Genomic DNA, 18,699 nt, shown 5'->3' with positions numbered 1-18,699 from the left:
CAAAACATCTTTAGCATTCTTGCTATATTCTCCCCTCTCCCCAAATTCTTTCTAACATAGCAAGATAGCTTGCCATCTTTATGTGTCAGATTAGCTCCATCACACCTTACTTCCACACCCACTTCTCTGAAGGGACACATCAAAACATCTGGGGCTCCTCAAAGCCTGAATAATATTTCAGGAATTCCTTTATTATCAAAAGACTGAAAAAGGCCACCCTACAGACTAGAATGGAATGGAGCTAATTCAACGCATAAGGATGGCAAGTTTCTTGATGAGCAAATTGACTAGACTAAATAACAAAAACAATTTATTGTAACTAAATAATAAAAGCGAAGAAATTAATAGAATGGTAGGGCAAGTGATTCATATGTGAGTTTATACATAGAAAGGTTTGACAATCACCAACCCCACTCTGAGTCCTAAGTGATCAGTAGCTCAAAACAATTTTTTGCTAGGGTACAGTACATAAATATTTGGAGGCCACCCACCCCTATGTGTTGGAGGCAAATAATGATCAACTTTGTTTTTGTATCCTACCCTTACTAGCTAGCAAAGAGAACACATGACAGCCTTCCTCTTGTATTCCAAGATAACTGGACAGCCACAGAGGCATTTGTGGTGGGCTGCAGATGTGTGGTTATAAGCAGGCAGGTGCAGTGACCTGGAACCAGGAAGTAATCAGAGGAAGAGATGAGTGATGAATGGATTCGGCAGGGTGGCAGACCCAGGCTTGGGTGCCTGTGGTTCATATGGGGGGAAAGTGGATTGATGGGCCTTCTGGTGTTTCTGGCAGTGGTGTCCGTGACTCTTGGGGTGTTTGAAAAAGCAGAGGACCCTGATAAAAAGTTTGATTTCTTCATGTAGAAGAGTCAGGTCTTCATAACTAGGATAGACAGCTGGCTACTTTATGGGAACTTGCAAGTCTATATGGATATGGAACTCAGCTAAAGGGTGTTGTTGTTTTTTCCCCTGTGGGCAAAGGACAAGAAGTCTGGGCATATAGTTTAGAATGTGGGAAGGAACAGCTGACCTGCTAATGACCTCACCCCAAGGACTATAGGAGTCCCTAAAATCTACTGCTAATTCTACCTAGCTATAACCCATTTATCCAATCAGACAATTCTTAACTATATTCCCCAAACTGACGTGAGTTGCTTGTCATACTGAGCCATGCTAGCCACTAGTATCTCGAAGTTTGTGCCACAGGAAAATCCTGTGTTCATCCTATGCATTGCCCTGTTTGGACAGAGAAGGATAATGGAGTTTTTATTCTGGGGCTTGTGTGTTTTATATTGCTGCTGCTGTGGGATGGGAGCTTGACTTTTGAAATAATTACTACAGCCAGAATTATTTTGGGAATAATGGCTAGGGTTGGGAAAGTTATTAGGGGAGCAGTCATTTTGCAGCTTATTCTAGCCTTGTCATCCTACTTTTCCTGACTTGTTTCTGCTCTGGCCATTGCACTTGCTCCAGCCATTACAAGGCTGTAAGGAGCAACTGCCTGGATTCCTATGCTGGGAGTGGAGCCCATTGTTATAGGAGGCTTTAGAGAAGGTGTGTTCAGGGGGGTTGTGTTGGGAGGGATTTTCTGGGAGCTCCAGGAACACCTCAGCAGGTACAGATGCAATCAGGGCCTGATGCAACTCAAGTGGCTGTTTTAGGGGATGGATCTCAGCATGACTGATTGCTCCCTGCTGGGTTTTTATCTGAGAGGCTAGTAATTGGGCAGCTTGCCTTGCTAATTGGGCCTCTTAATAGGCTGCTTTGGTACTTCTGCTTATTCTTTTTCAAGTTCTTCCTTTACTTGGAGTTGGGGAGAAGAGAGCCTTTCTCAGTTACAAGGTCAGATTTCTCTGCTCTTAATTTATCTGCTTCCCTCACACCGACCTCTAAACTTATGGCAGAAATCAAGCAATCCTTTAATGCAGTGGTCCCCAACCTTTGTATCACTGGGGACCGGTCAACGCTTGACAATTTTACTGAGGCCCAGAGGGGTAGTCTTTTGCCAAGGGACGTTGCCACCGCCGCCTGAGCCCCTGCTCCACTTGCTTTCCTGCCAGCACCCCTGACTTCCTGCTGCCCACTGAGGGGCTATTTACAGCAGCAGCTGCACAGTGCCACACCGAGGGGGAACCCCAGCCGTGGTGGCCACTGGAGAGCATCAAAGGTGAGATGGCAGCAGAAGCGGCAGGGCAGGTCCCGAGGCAGCAGCCGGGGAGGAGGACGAGGGGGAGCTGCGGCCCGGTACTGACTGATCCACAGACCGGCACCGGTCCCCGGACCGGTGGTTGGGGACCACTGTTTTAATGCAACCCACAAGCACCATGCAGCACAAGTATCTTTTTTAGGGCTGCATGGCTCTAAGTAAATAGCTGAAGATCTGGCCCTGTAGTGTAAAGTAGCCAGGTTCCAATGGGTTCTGATCCTTCTTAATGAGCTATTTCCCTAGCTTATCTAGGCTAAGGCTTAAACATGATTAAAAGTTTACAGTTGGTGTCTAAAACCAAGAGTATCTAAAATGACAGGGCACTATGGCTTGTGAGGGGGAGCGCTTAGTTACTGCTCTATTCAAGTACTCTAAAACCTGATCAAGAACCCTATGAGGACTCTCTGGTTCACTGGGAGGAAATAAAATACAAAAGGTTTGAGTGAGAGAGAGAGGGAAACAAACTTCTGACCAGGAAAGTCCCTTGTTTCCTACACTGGCATTCAAGCCTCATGCCCTTAATGATTCAGGGCACCTGAACCTGGTGCACTACTTTTACACAGGAACCTACAGGGTTTGATGGGGATAGCCAAAGCACCCAGGTAGGTGGAGAAGGAATTACATTGAAATAATCTGGTCCAAAATTATATGCAAGGCTTTTTGGAAGGCAGGGCACTATTCCACAGTCCAGAAACACTGCAAACCCTCACAAGTCTGCTCTGAAGGATGTCTACTATAACTCCTAACCAACCCTGATTAACCTAAGATGGGGGAAAGTTTGGAAAAAAAACATTTCACTCCCTTGAATTCTAAAGAACCTAAGGCTGGGCTGATAGGTACAGCTGAATGACATGGACTCAAGAGGGGAAAAGATTCCAACCCTGATAGTCCTGCAGGAACATCTACACTCATACACCGTACTCAGTCCTGCAAGAGCTTATCTGGGGAAGTTTCCTTACATCACCTGTGCTCAGTGCTCCGAGCTACAGGGTGATGCCTGATCCATCATTATCCAAAGAGGTGGTGCCCTAATTAGATGGGGGAAATTAGTTCAAAGTAGACAAAGCAAGAGGGGGTAACTGGAATTCTCTACCTATGTATACAGGGATTGTAGATTCTTATCCTACATTATGCAGCTCCCTGGAGTGGGGAAGAGGTCATTAGCAGGTCATCAGTGCCTTCCCACACAAGTTAAGCTATGTCCAGACTTGCCCCGGGAGGCTTTAATTCAAATCTGTGTCCTGTCAAGCCAGGCAGTGTATTTGCACTTGCAATCTGGCTGACATCTATTTCGATGTCATTTTTGGCACAGTGTGTTGCATTTATGACATTTGAAATATTCGGGTGTTTATGGTTTTGTATCTGTAAACTGTCCCTCAATGAGAGGAGGGCTCTGATTGCTAATACCTTATAACATCTAAAAGTCCCACTTATTTGGGAAAGACTGTGTAGGTGCTATTATAGGATTTTTCATTCCTTTAGCAAGTATGGCAATTAGTGATGTTATCATGCCTAACCTTGAAATAACACTGAGCCTGTGACACAACTCTGGGCAACATATAGAGGGAGAACATTGATGCTTTTCTGGCTTACAGGTAGTATGCCTATATATAAATAAAGCAAGGCTGGTTTCCAGTAAGACACCTAGTGCTTACTGGTTACTTAAAGTCAAAGAATGCCGGATTAGATCGGCCTTGATCTAGGAAGACATTTTAAAAAATTTTCTAAACAAGAGAATATGCAGAGCTACTTGACATAGATCGGTCACGCCTGAATTAGATGCGCACGCTTACTTTGCAAATTTAAAACACTGTAGCGGGCTACAGAAATTCCAGTGCAAAAACCCATAGCCCAGGATTTAGCTGGCCCCCTTTTATGGTATGCAGTATTGTTTGAAGACTTTCTTTATAGTATGAAAAGTATACGTTCCTGCTTTCTAGCCTTTTGGGATGACCCAGATAACCTTTCTTTTACTTATTACCCTCCCTGCAAAAGCCTTTTAGCTTTAGAGGCAATTGTCTTAGAACCTTATGAAATGTTTATTATATGGCCATCATGATTTCTTTCTAGTTGAGGTTGGAAGGAGTTTCTCATCAAAATTATATGCATTTTGTTGTGCCCTCCCCCACCTTAGTGGAAGTTGGTTTTCATTAGAAAATATATTGTGATGCAAACAAGCTGAGGCCGTGGGGGGTCATTGCATTACTTTGTGGGCAGGGATTATGGATTACTGGCTAGTTCAAATGTTTAAACTCCCACAATGAGAAAAATGGAGCCATTATTAAAAACAGTGGCGCTTTAATGGTGTTTATATACTGTTGGCCCACCAAGTTTGCATGGTATTTAAGAATGCTTTCCAGGAGGCTGTGTAAGGCAGAAGTCAGTTTGTGGTGCTGCCCTGTTGTAGGTCTTTAGGTACCTATTGGAAATTGAAGGTTAGGTGGTCTCTTCTATATAGAGCAAAAGAGAGGGAAAGCTAGGCCAAGCTGCACAGGATGGTCCCTTCTGGACTTTGACTTGTGAGCATACGTGTGTTCAGTAACACCATAGATAGCATGTTGCTCACCACAGGATGGTTGTTTCTGTTAATGAGAAAATGAGGGATCAAAGTTAGTAGCAGCAGCTCAGTGCAAAAGTGTGATTCACACCATACCAAAGCAAATATGTGGTGGCACCGAAGACTTTAGGCCAGATGTATGCATGGATTCTGAAATAGCTCAAGAAGTATGGATCTTTGTCATTTTTATTAAGAGATTAATTCTTAACTTTTCTCCCTAATGAAGATTCAAAGCAGCTTACAACATCATGCCCACCTGCCACCCCCAATTTTATAAAGGCAGCAAGAAACATGTGAATCAGGTTAGGTTAAGAGTTACTGGCCCAAAGTCACCCAGGAAACTTCCATGGCAGTGAGGATTCAACCTTGAATCTCCCTGATCTGAGTCCGATATTCTTACCATTGTAACATGAATGTCCAGTGACCCAGGAGATCTCTAACAAGGACACTAAAGGAGAGAAAATTTTAAAGGATGAAGCAAAACTTGAGTTCTTTCCCTTCTCCTTGCCCTTGGAGCTGGCAGCAGGGGGGTTATTGCTATGTTTCCCCATGTGCTTGCGCCATCACCCTTGGGCAATTTTTGCTGGGGAATATGGTTCCCAGGCTGTTCTGTCTCTGCTTCAGTTTCCCCCTGAAATGTCCTGCTGGGGGAGAGAAGGGCCTGCTGGTGATTAATGGGCCTAGCCTCTCATCTGCCCTATAGGCAGCTTTGCTATGCTATGGAGAAGAGTTATGGGCAGGCTGGTCTTGCAGAACCAGCTTCTAATTGCATAGCTGTGAAGGGAAAGCTTCCTTGACCTCAGCCTAGGGCTGAGACCTCTGCAGGATGTGGTTTCAGGGCATTCTGCCACAAGCACAGCTGCATAGCTTTTGATCCAGTGGGTCAAATGCAGCCTTCTCAGCCATGGTTGATAGCTTTCCTGGAGCTGGATAAACCTGTTTTCTGTTGTTTACCTAGCTCTTTACAAATAGGATGGAGGTTAACAGGCATTTGACAGGGCCATAAGTGGGGCTGGGGCAGTTTCCTCTGTTCATTTAAACTCTATGAAATGGGCATCATCTTGAGTTTTCCACCCCAGTTTCCTTGGCGATGTTGCTAGCATATGTTGTTGGCATATCTGTCAGATGGTGTAAGGCTGTGGCTTGAACATAACGGAGGAGTAAATCTGGTGGAAGCTACAAAGTTTATTTCCAGTTGAAAGTTTGAAGTATTTGGGGGTTCAGGCATTTTGGATTCTTTGGTACAAATTGACCTTTTCCCCGTCAGTGTTAAGCTGCACTTCCATAGCACTATTCAGTCAGACTCAACCGATATGATATTTCATCAGCTCCTGCCAGTTGCTGTTAGAGGGAGGCGGAAACTAAGCTTTCCAACACAATAACACTTTCCAGATCACAAGGCATAGTAGACCCAACTTCCAGGTGACTTTTTTTACCTCACAATTTTTGTTTCTTTTCTCATCAGTTTAAGATTCCCTGACATGTCTTCTGTAATGTTACTTTTGTTCAATGTGAACGCTTACTGTGACATGCTGCCACTCTCTTACTATTTTGCTGCCTTAAGTATAGGTATGAGAAAGCAGATTAATACTGTTTTGAATAAAACAGTATTGAGAAGTGGGTAGGATAGAGGGAATGTTAAACAAAGCCCGGTGTCATGTTGATTTATCTTTCCTTTCCTACAAAGAGCTCAAAAGATTTCAGGTAACATGGTGTACACCTTCCCCCATTTTATCCTCAGTATAGCCCTATGAATTTTGCTCAAACTGAGAGACTTACAGGTTTATAGTTGCCTGAGTGTGGAGTTGGACCCAGTTCTCCCCAACTGTAGACTTTAAAAACATCTTCTCTTTCAAAAGACTCATAGCAGAGCTGGTTTTGAAGAGCAAGAATGAGTAGAGACGCTCTATTCTTCCACAGTTGTGAACCAAGCTGAGGCTTATTAGAACTGCAACTTGCATTTTGTGTACTACACAGATACCATCATGATCTTCCTCTGGTGTCTCTTGAACCTTAACCACTATGGTATGGTGGATTTCCTACTGGCTCCTGAAAGGGGGAGGGGCTCCTGAAATTTACATTTTTACACTTGTATTTGGCAGAAGTATTTGGATTTATCTACAAAGTTTGGGGGGGGGAGAGAAGCTGCTTCTTTCTCTTCACTCTGGATTGTGCTTTCACGATTTCTTTCCTTCCTTCTCTTTCTTTACCATATGTTTCTCATTAACATTTTGGGAAAGTTGTGCCCCGGGGTGGGTGAGATAGGGAGCGCATGAGTCTGTGTTGCTGTTTTTATTGTATATGCCCTAAGTAGACGAGCAATAAAATTTTGCCAATTGAAAGAGCGGAGTTTACAGAGAGCGTAGGACTGGACCCCTTTTGTAGTATCCTTCACATTTTGACCTTTAAAAGCTGGTTGTTTTTGAAGGACCTTGAGTACTAGATTAAATCAAAGCTCTTTACATATGATCTCTGACCCTGAAAAGCAAGCTAGACTGTGCTAAATCTGAGCTGCAAAATACTTCTGATTTAGGTAGGGGCGTCTTGTTTTTCGACGGAGCAAAATAACAAAAGTGTTACCTTAAAGCAGTGGTCCCCAACCCCCGGTCTGGAGACTGGTACCAGTCCGTAGATCAGTCGGTACTGGTCCACGGCTCCTCCTCATCCTCCTCCCTGACTGCTGCCTCGGGGGCTGCCCTGCCACTCTGCTGCCGGCTCACCTTTGGTGCTCTCCAGCGGCTGCCATGGTTGGGGCTTCTCCTCGGCGTGGCACTGTGCAGCTGCTGCTGGCAGTGCCCCCCAGTGAGCGGCAGGAAGTCAGGGGCGCCAGCGGGAAAGCAAGTGGAGCAGGGGCTTAGGCGGTGGCAATGTCCCTCGGTAAAAGACTACCCCCCCCCCGGGCCTCAGCAAAATTGTCAAGCGTTGACTGGTCCCCGGTGATAAAAAGGTTGGGGACCACTACCTTAAAGCATTTTACTAGGAAACAGCTCTCTTTTTTCATTTAGGAATATGATCTGAATGGATGCCAGTACTGAAATACTTTTGTTTTCTTGGCTTTCCTTTCAGCATACCACTTCCCTGGAGACAGAGACATATTCAATAATTGAAATGTATGAGGATATATCTGGCTAGTTTCCCACTGATGGAAGAAGGTCGTCTTTTTCGCGGTTTTGGTCCATATCCATGATAACTGCTTGTAATTAAAGCGTCTTTAAAAAGCACTTTTGATATCCACCCTTTTCTGCTTTGAATTTAGATAGAGTGGCTCCGTTAATTCAAACAGCCAGCTTTGATGTTTGTTTCAGCACTTCTTTGAACAAGAAACATTTCAGCTATGTTGAGCTCTCTTGGCAGCATTTCAGCCCAAACTCAGCTGTTGGATTAGTTATTTAAATGGTAAAATGGGGGTAAAACAGGCATGATCACTCACTCCTTTAATACACAAGTTGGAAGCATGGCTCTTGCTGCCAAGGGTAGGCGTGAATCCTTTTCATTTCCTAACTCAGAACTGAGATGACAAGGGAAAGTGAAATCTTGAAACCCTTTAGGATAATTGTAAGCACTCGAATGTGATAATCTTAATTTTAACTTCACAAGGGCCAGGATGAGTTGCAATTGCAAAATCAGATGTTTTTGCTGTTCATGCTTCACTAGTTGCTTAAAATGGGGGGAACAGGAATCACTGTGTTTACCTGATAGTCATAAGTCTACTAAATGAAACATTTTCCTGATAAGTGGAAAAGACCAGGGATGAAAAAGGTCCCAATGCCTTAATTTTTGCAAAGGCTTGGTTCCAAATCTGCCCTTGTGCATGCCTAAGGGCACTTGCAAAAGCTGGTAATTTCTGCCCCTTACTACATTAGCTGTGTGTGTCACCTGTTAGACTGGTCCCCCAAAGACACATACACCAATCTCTTGACTGGTTTTTCAGGAGGGCTTATTCATAGATGTGAAGTCCCAGAAAAATTCAAGGGGGAATATTCACCCAGTTTTCAGTGAATTTTGGGCAACACTGGAGGGGAGGAACTCCACTTTTTTATCTTGTAGAATTTTATCTTGTGAAGGAGTGAGGTATTTTTAAAACAATCTTTTTCCTTGCTCAGAATGTGCAGCATGAAAATTTTCATTTCAGGACGGTCTGCAGTGTTTGCAAACAGTAGTAATACTTGGGGCCATTCCACACCTATTAAAAAAAGTGAAATCCTTACCGTTTGTAAATGCCATTCTTTTGGCGTTTTGCACGATGTCGTGGACATCCAGCATAACATCTGCAAAACGACTGCTACATCTTCCATTTTATAGCGCTTGCAGGGAAATCCACAAAACTGGATTACCCCTGCAAAGTAGTGGTATCAGCTACCAAGACACATGCACAAGACACGTGTGTTACTGAAGTAGCGAGATTTCCAGCTCCAATGCCTGCCCTCGAGCCCACCTCTCTCTTCTCCCGGAACAGGGCTTTCTCTTCTCTTCTCTCTTTTTTTTCTTTAAACTGCCTGGACCAATGAATAGGTGCACAATCGCCCAGGCAGAGCAAAAAATAAACTGTTCCCCACCAGTTTGCCCAGTAAGCCTGCCTGTTCCCCACAAAAAAAAAACACAACTCGCCCCCCCCCCCATTTTTTTTAAGCATCAAGGCTCCAGATTTCAAGAGGGATTACAGTGAAAGGAGCTGAATGCGTCCGTTAATTAATGCATATTCATTTAAACAAATAGGTTTTTAAAAATAGCGGGCATCGTGGTCACTTTAAAAGGGCGAGGAAGGTGATTGGCGACCTGTCTTGATTGACAGGTGGAAGAGAGAAGCATGTCTTGTGCTTTTCCTTCATCCGCCATTTCAAGGAGGCGTGCAAAATGTCAGGAAGCACTAGACGGCAGCAGAAGAACAAGCAGATGAGGAATTCCCAGAAGCGTGTTTTTATTTAGCGTTACACCATTGCGCTGGTGTAAGGCTTTCTTTTCCTGTGTGGAGTGGCCCTTGCTGTTTATACTGTGGACAGAAGTGCTTTTTAAAAAGTGCTTCAAATGGAGATTTTTAAAAATTTTGTGAGCACTAGATTGTCTTTAATTCAGTTAAATATTTTTTTAGATTTGTCAGCAAAGTACTGCATATTTCAATCCCTACCTACCCCCCCCCCCAATTTCTATTGGGGGGCAGGAATCTAGATGTTTTCCCTAGCTTTGAAATTTCTACAAATGTTACATTTCTGCTCAGCAGGCCTTAGCCAGACAGGGGAAGTGGGAAAGCCTGAAGGTATGGCTTCTTGGATCCAAGCAAGAACACATTTTATAGCTGGGCATCTGACTGTCCAAGTCCACACCACTAGTTTTTACAACACACCTGCATACGGAGACCCTTGTAGCCATTTGTTCCTGTCGGCCTAAACAAAACCTCACATTAGCAGAGGAGGTGCTGTAACAGCATGGCTCACCAAAATGCTTAAACTGAAGGATTATCTCACTGGGCATGGTTTTACTCTCACATCAGTATAAATCAGATTACACGGGAGTCATCCTTCTTAGTAGGAACAGTACAGCAATCAGCAGGGTTAAAAAAAGAAAAGAATACCCAATAGCCCCACTACCATTCATTGTTTGAGTGACACAGTTTTATTTATTTATTTATTTATTTATTTATTTATTTATTTATTTATTTATTTATTTATTTATTTATTTATTTATTTATTTATTTGCATACTGCCCCTCCCAGACAGCCGGCTCGAGGCGGTTCACAACAAGGTGTCTTTTAGATTGCGGTGGGTAGCCGTATTGGTCTGAAGCAGCAGAACAAAGTTAAGAGTCCGGTGGCACCTTTAACAAAGTTTTATTCAAGGTATAAGCTTTCGTGTGCACACACTTAGTATCTAATGAAGTTAGTTACCACACAAATGTTTATACCTTGAAAAACATTTTGTTGGTTACAGTTCAATGGTGGCAAAGCAGCTCAGTTGAACTCTGATCAGTTTAGGGAAGTTTAAGAAGTGGCCTCTTTACAGCTCTTACTACCCTGCTTCGTTTAGTTACTGACTTCAGAAGGCACAGAAAGGCACCCATGGTCTCTTTCTTTGCCACTGGAGATTGCACAGGAGACTCCTAGGATCTCTTCTTACATCTATAACTAGCTTCAAAGCCGGTTCCTAAGAACGGGCCCTGAAAGGGTCCCCTCCCCTGGCCCCTGGCCCCTGGCCAGGCAGCTTAAGGTGGCTTTGGGCCGCAGCTAGCAGCCAGATCAAGTGGGGCAGGCGGGGGCTGGGCAGAAATACATAGAGGAATGGATAAGGATGAGGAGAGCTTAGTGAAATCTTGGGGCTTCCAGTTTGTCGTGGCAGGGTTTCCCTGGTTGGGAGGGATACAATTAATGTTTTAGATTAAGAAAATTAAACATGTGTCTGGTGAGAAGACCACATATGGTCATGTCAACCCCCCCCCCCAAATGACCAATGATGGGCCGGGAGGGGATGAGGAGGGGAGGGACCTTGCCCAGAAACATCCAGTAATTATTAAACTCCAGACAGATAGATAAGTTGTTTTATTTACTTAATCTTAGTTGCAAGGTGGGTGTTCAGAAAGGCAATGAAGCAACAGCTACCTTATTCAGGTGTGTTTCAGGCCTTACAGATGGGGATGAGGACCTTAGTGGGAGATGTAGCCTCCTTCTCTAGCCCACTTTGCACTTTAGAGATGGGGGGTGAGCTAGCCACCTTCTCCAGGCCTGTTTAAGGCCTTAGAGGTGTGGGGGTGAGGGAGGCTGGGTAATGCAGTCACCTTCTCCAGCCCTCTTCCTGACTTGGGAGGGGTGGGCCTAGGCTGCAGGGCTGTTTTGGTCATGACAGGGGGTTTGCATGTGCCCTTGACTGGGAGTCTGGCAAGAGCAAGTCTGTGCAAAAGTGAGTCAGTGCGTGTGTTTCATTGGGGCAACCTGCAAGAGTAGTTCTATGTGCGTGGGGCAGTTGGCGAGGGGTGTGTGTGAGAGGCTGGGCAGAGGCCAACAACAGCTTGGAATTTGCAGAGCACAGTTTTTAAAATAATATCCTATTGTGTCCTGATTGACTGGAGACTACCTGCTATTTTGAACATGCATTTTCCTTGTTTACCTTCAGATGAAGAACACAAGTAGTCAGTTAGACTGTTAGGAGTATTTCCTCTCTCTTTACAGTTGTTTCTCTTCTGAATTGAAGAAAATAAATATATTCTTTAAGTTTAAGCAACCAACGTTCTTCTCCTTTTCATAATTAAACTCTACCAACATATACCACAGTGCCTGTCTACATTCCAGGAATTATCTTCATTCAGCCCTTCAAAAGAATCAGTCGATAGGCTTCATATACCACAAGGGTCATCTTTTATGATACAGTCACTAGGTGTGTACTTGGGCATAAATCAGACATTAGATTTTATTGTGTTCACAATGTTTCCTTTGAGGGTTTAATAGATTCATGAAGGTTAAATCTATCAATGGCAACCAGCTATGGTGACTGAGGAGAACTTCCACCTTCAGAGGCATTAAACTTCTGAATTGCAGAGTGAGGAGGCGAGATCAAGGAAAGGTCTCAGCCTCTATGCCCAGTTGTTGGCCCTCCAGAGGAACTGATTGGCCGCTGTGGGAGACAGGATGCTGGACGAGATGGACCACTGGTCTGTTCCAGCAGAGCTCTTCTTGTGTTTACATTTTGGTGTTTTGTGCATAAAGAAGCCGGTTGCTCAAGCATATGCCTTACTTTTTTGTCACTTGCAACAAGGCACTAATGTGTTAGGTTTTTTGTGTGTTTAGTGGAGTGGATGTGAATTGCCTGTGAGTGACTGAAAAGTCACAGAAGCCCGAGGGGTCTGCCTCTCTGATCTTGAGAGCTCAACGATTTTTCCTCGGTCCAGTTTGTGGATGTTTATAACAAATATCTGCTGCTTACTTGCAAAAAGAATGGTGCTGCTGTTTGTCAGGTTTGCAAGGTTTTTTTGTGCCACGGCAATGTAATGTTTGTGCTGTCCTTTTCAGTGCCGGAGGCTACAGCTGTGAACTTTGGGACATCTCTGAATAAAATGCAAGAGCTGCACAGATTCAATTTGCACCCCCCCCCCCCCCGCTATATTGTATTATTCAGCAGGCTTACAGGGCACCACTCCTGCTTATTCATTTAGCAGCATTTAAAAAAAATGGAATGCGGGTATGCCCCAGCCTTAAAGGAATGGTCCAGTGCAACGCACTGATCCTGAAAACAGGCCTCCTCCTTCCTCATGTAACAGGAGCAAACATGAGGGCAAACAGATAGCGTTGCATTTTGCTGTTCTCTCTCCCCCTTCCCCTGTTTTTGCTCCAGAGGTAAACTTTAGGGACGCTCCCTGTGCTTCCGGCCAGCGCTTGCGATGCCCAGCAACGTCCGCCAGGGGGGGAGCCTTTCTGCAGCCCCGCATTCAACAGTGTGAATCGCGCCACCGTCCAGGGCGTTTTGTTGATGTCGCAGCGGCATCGCGGGCGAGAGGGACGGGATAGAGACCGAGATATATATCTATTTTCCCCCTCGCCCTCCCCCCACGAGGCAAGGAAAGCGGCGTGATCTCCCTCGGGCTTCTCTGTGTGGAACTGACTGGCTTAGGATTGCGGAGGGCCTCTCCGACCGCCCTCCCACCCTCCCTCCCTGGGTCCAGAAAGCGTGGCCGGTGGCGGCAGCCAGGAGGGACGCAAAGGAGAGACACCGCAACGGCTCCGAGGCTTTGCAGGTAGATCCCAGAGGAGCCGCTGCCTCGTGGGTCGGGCTGACCTCCTCTCCGCGCCCCGGTCTTTCGAGCCCCTGCATCGGGCGTCTTCGGGGGGCGCGATCCGGGGTCGGAGGAGCAGCAGGAGGGCGTGTGCGCGCGCGCTGCCTTCGGGGCCCGGGGAGCGCAGCACCAGTGCGCAGCGCCGCTTGTGCAATCGCGTGGGCTTGGCGAGCCCGCCTCGCTTCCCGCGAAGCCCCGCAGCGGAATTGCAAGCCGAGCCAACTCGAGTTTACTCGGAAGTAAGTGGCGGGGGGGGGGGAGAAGAAGAGGGGAGTTGGGATCGCGGCGTCGCAGACCGATCCTGGGGCTTTTTTACTCGCGAGCAAGTCGCGCTGGGTTCTACCGACGAGGGGCTCGGGGCTTCCTTTCTGGGCACTGATGTCCAAAATCTCCCACTTGGGGAAATCCCGAAGGGGAGGACGCCGCATCAGTCCCTCGTCCCTCCCTCCTCCCAATGGGTGCTTGATGGTTTGAATTAAGAGCCTGCGAGCGCTTCTTTTGCAGACCGAGCCTTGGAGTCATGCGCTGGGCGGTTGCTTCTGCTCCCTTGCTTTTCTCAGGAAGGAGAGTCGAGATCCGGACAGGGAAAGTCGAAGGAATGTTTCAAACCAAGGAGAGAAAAGGTGGGGGTGCGGGTGGGGGCGGGGGGTGGGGAATGGAGGCAGCGATTGGATATCATCGCGTTTGTTAAAACTCCCCGTCTACCTAGCTTTCCAGAAAAAGACATTAAAGATCCCCATGCGTGACACAATCGCATTCCACAGAGCAGTCTTTTAAGGGATTTCCCCCTCCCTCTGGAAGAAGCTGAAGTTTTGGTGCTGGGAGCTGGGCGGAATCTTCTTTTTTGGGGGAAATTCTGTCGAACATCTGGATTCTCAGCCCCTCCTTTGAATGCAGTGCTGGAGTGGGAGCTCCCTTCCAATCTGTCTTTTTCCTTTTTTAAAAAAAAAATCCTTTTCAGTGAGGATGAACAAACCCACAGGCACCTCCACATATACCGGAAGTTGTATTCCTCCACGCTGTCCAAGTGCCTGGCGTTCTTTCCAAAGGGAGGGGGGAAAGCAGCGGCCCTGCCAAAATGACAAAAAAAGCAGGGGACAAGCTTTTGTCACCTCGATTGTTTAGCCACTCCAATAACTGGAAGGCAGAAGCCTGGGGCGGGAAGGCAGGATGACCCTCTCTGTTCTTAAAGGCTGGGAGGTTATATGTGGAGGAGGGCAGCCTCCCACCCCTCCCAGGGGGCCAGAAGGTTATCCTGCTCTGCTCTGGCAGCTATGTTTATTCCCCCCCCCCCCCCCCCCGTCTTGACCGGGCTTCGGTGAAGGGAACTCTCTGTTGAGGTGCTGGCTGGTTAGGTTAGTCCAGGTCGGCTGCTTAGAAGAGCCTAGCTTGGCATCCCTGCATGGAGGTGAAGCCCAAGCTGAGAACCAGCCTCAACAAGTGTTGCCTGAGAAGGTGGAGGGAATGGGGACGACTTGGCCAGTGGAGAGTGGAAATGGGGGAAGAAGGAGCGAGGGGCTCCCACTGTCCTCCGGCCAGCTGGCCTTCTGCTGCTCCCTCTCTGCAGCCACAAGGCGGGAATCTCGAAAGAGAGGGAGTGGCTTTTTGCAAGCTGCCACTGCCGGGAGGGGAAGGAGGCCCAGAGCCAAAGTGCGGAGAGGCTGGGTGACCTGCTGGTTACCTCTCCCTCCGGGGTTGCCGGGCAAAGCTCATTACCGCTGGAAGTGGCGCTCGGTTGAGTTATATAAATGAGAGGTTGTGGCTAGGCTTGTGAGCCCAGCTAAATCCTCACAGTGCCTTCCATAACGTCAGCCCAGAGAGCAGGACAACTCAGGAGCAGTTCTGGGGAATGTAGAAGCAGCTTGTTCTGGACCTGCAAACTTTGGATGCTCCGGTCCTGTTTAAAAGCAAGTGTGGCATTGCGGAACTCACTGGAGACCCTGTAATCACGAATATCCTGTAGCATTATTTTAATGGCTTTGATTATGAAATGCAGGGCTGGCAAACAGTCATTAGAACTCTCTTATGAGCCTACACAGCAATTTCCGTTTTCCAGAGCAGATGACAAATCGCCGACTTAAGGAATGCATTAGGTTTTGATGAAATCCGTCAACCTATATTAGTTGCTTCTTTTGAAGGCTTACATGCGGTGTACAGAGGAGTCCTTGTCTTCTCTCTCACACATTTGGAAATGAAAGCTGAAGCTGGCGGAAGATTTCTCAGTCTCTGTAACTTAAAAAGAACCCTGGACAGTGGCTTGCTTGGTCCAGCTGAGTTGCAAATATGTATTCCTGTCCAAAAAAAGCACTGTTCTCCCCCCCCCCCAGTTGATTAGCTAGTTTTCTGCTCTCTGTGTAGGGAGAAAGCATCATACTTTGGCAGAGTAACAGATGTGTGCAAGACTTAAGCAGGCTCTTTTCATCATACTAGTAGTATGTACCATATTCACCTGAAAAGGATGGCAACCCTGAACGTAAAACAGTTCCTTAAAATTTACAAAGGGATTATTATTACTATATTACTACTGTACATAATTGTAATGTGGAAATTTAAGTTGACCCTCTTTTCACTTTGTAGCATGGGGGAATAAAACTGAAGTCATCTTTTCGGGTTAATAGGATATAGTATGGAAGCCTGGTGCCATGTTTGTATTATTCCTAGGAAGGTACCTGTTTTTTAAAAAATGGTACTAGATGCCGCTCCTAGAATTGACAACCCATGAAACATATGAACAGCTGGCTGAGTGGAAGTTTTTTACCATTCATTTTTAAAAACTGCAATCCAGTCTGCTTGTTTTTATAGACAGCCAGGGTCTAGAAACATGAATACAGCCTGAGCTGGTAATTTATGAAGGTATTCATTCATAGTCTTGTTTAGGCATCTTATGAAGCTTTCTTTAGGCGTTGCAGTTGGATTTGATAGCCTCTGGTTTGGACCTCTGAAGAAGTCATGAGTTTTCACATGCTAAAGATACTTCATGCTAGATAATCCAATATTTCCTTCTTATTTAATTTTGTAAACATCTCTGAATATCCTGAAGGAAGTCCTGATGAGTGAAACGCCACCTGGCAAATTTTTGTGTGCCAGGAACCTCTCAAAGGCCCTAGAACTCTACCAAGGAATAAAGTTAGCAGCCCTGCTGGAAACTATGCTGTATGGCCCAGGCTGGTGGAAACCAATGCAACTGCTCATTTATTTATTTTTATTGTGTGATCACCGTATATGGTGTTTTGCATACATTTCTGCTTGGAACTGGTTGCAGTCTAAATTTGTGTAAAATGCCCAATTTTGAGGCACCTGTAGGGTGTAAAAATGTCTTTTGTTTCCTAAGAAAATTGCACTAAAAGTCCCTGTTTTCAAGACTGCCGGGGTTTTTCCACATTCTGAACTAGATATAACTATCTGGTGCTTGTATTAATGCAACTTTTTAGCTTCCTGTTTGATCACTGTGGTGTATCCACATTGATCTTTCTAGGCTTGTGAGTGTGTGTGAGTATGTAAAGTGCCATCAAGCTACAGCTGACTTAGGGTGACTCTGGCAAGGGGCTTTCAAGGCAAATGAGAAGGAGAGATGGCTTGCCATTGCTTTCCTCTGCAAAGCCTTCCTTGGTGGTCTCTCATCCATCAACCCTGCTAAATTTCTGAGAGCTGACAAAATTCAGGCAATACCATGCTGTCATCCCTCCCCCATTAAGCAGTACCTTGGATGATATGGAAGTCCTTTTCAAATAGTCTGCTGTCCGTCCAAGGCTCGGATTGTTTTGGCTTGGTCCAAAGCAAAGTCTGGACAGCATCTTGTACAACCTGTGCTACACTTCTCTGTGTTGTGACTGGCCAGATGCTTGGGCATTTCCCTCTTTTGGCAGTCACAAGTTGGCAGCAAAAAGGGGGGCAAAAAGAACTGGAATGGATCATAGAGGCCATCTAGTCCCACCCCCTGCTCAATGCAGGATCAGCCTAAAGCATCTATGTATCTGTCCAGCCGCTACTTGAAGACTGCCAGGGAGGGGGAGCTCACCACCTCCTTAGGGAGCCAATTCTAATATTATAATTGTGAACATTTTTTTCTGATATCTAGCCAGTACCATTCTATACATAGTTTAAACCAGGAGTAGTCAAACTGCGGCCCTCCAGATGTCCATGGACTACAATTCCCATGTGCATTCACATGGGAATTGTAGTCCATGGACATTTGGAGGGCCGCTGTTTGACCTCCTGATTTAAACCCATTACTACAAGTCCTGTCTTCTACTGCCAACAGGAACCTCTCCCTGACAAATTTTCAGATACTTAAAGAAAGTAATCATATCCTCTCTTAACCTCCTCTTCTCTAGGCTGACCGTTCCTAAGTTCCTCAGTGTTTCCTCATAGGGCTTGGTCCTCTGGCTCCGGATCATCCTCATTGCTCTCCTCTGCATCCTCTCAATTTTGTCCATGTTGGTTTTGAAGTGAGGCCTCCAGAACTGCACACAGCACTCCAGGTGCGGTCTGACCTATGCAGTATACAGTGTGACTATGACATAGAATCATAGAATCATAGAGTTGGAAGGGGCCATACAGGCCATCTAGTCCAACCCCCTGCTCAACGCAGGATTAGCCCTAAGCATCCTAAAGCATCCAAGAAAAGTGTGTATCCAACCTTTGCTTGAAGACTGCCAGTGAGGGGGCGCTCACCACCTCCTTAGGCAGCCTATTCCACTGCTGAAGTACTCTGACTGTGAAAAACTTTTTCCTGATATCTAGCCTATATCGTTGTACTTGAAGTTTAAACCCATTACTGCGTGTCCTCTCCTCTGCAGCCAGCAGAAACAGCATCCTGCCCTCCTCCAAGTGACAACCTTTCAAATACTTAAAGAGGGCTATCATGTCCCCTCTCATCCTCCTTTTCTCCAGGCTGAACATTCCCAAGTCCCTCAACCTATCTTCATAGGTCTTGGTCCCTTGGCCCCATATCATCTTCGTCGCTCTCCTATGTACCCTTTCAATTTTATCGATGTCCTTTTGAAGTGAGGCCTCCAGAACTGCACACAGTACTCCAGGTGTGGTCTGACCAGCGCCGTATACAATGGGACTATGACATCTTGACATCTATGACATTTTGATGTGATGCCTCTGTTGATACAGCCCAAAATGGCATTTGCCTTTTTTACCGCTGCATCACACTGCCTGCTCATGTTTA

At 45.9% G+C, this 18,699-nt stretch overlaps 1 protein-coding gene across 3 annotated transcripts in view; it reads left to right on the top strand.

Moving 5' to 3' along the window:
* Positions 1-13,114: 13,114 nt before the first annotated feature.
* Positions 13,115-18,699, top strand: part of MOB3B (MOB kinase activator 3B) — a 114,381-nt gene continuing 108,796 nt past the window's right edge. The window contains exon 1 of one of the 3 annotated variants that reach the window (XM_077345251.1): positions 13,115-13,759. The gene's annotated coding sequence lies outside the window, so the exon portion shown is untranslated. The remainder of the gene's footprint in view (positions 13,760-18,699) is intronic. The other 2 variants (XM_077345248.1, XM_077345247.1) reach the window with 2 other exon arrangements.

Source organism: Paroedura picta, chromosome 7 (genome assembly GCF_049243985.1).
Source record: "Paroedura picta isolate Pp20150507F chromosome 7, Ppicta_v3.0, whole genome shotgun sequence".
Lineage (NCBI taxonomy): Eukaryota > Metazoa > Chordata > Lepidosauria > Squamata > Gekkonidae > Paroedura > Paroedura picta.
The sequence above is the reverse complement of the archived record's forward strand: the minus strand, read 5'-3'. Positions and strand labels throughout refer to the sequence as shown.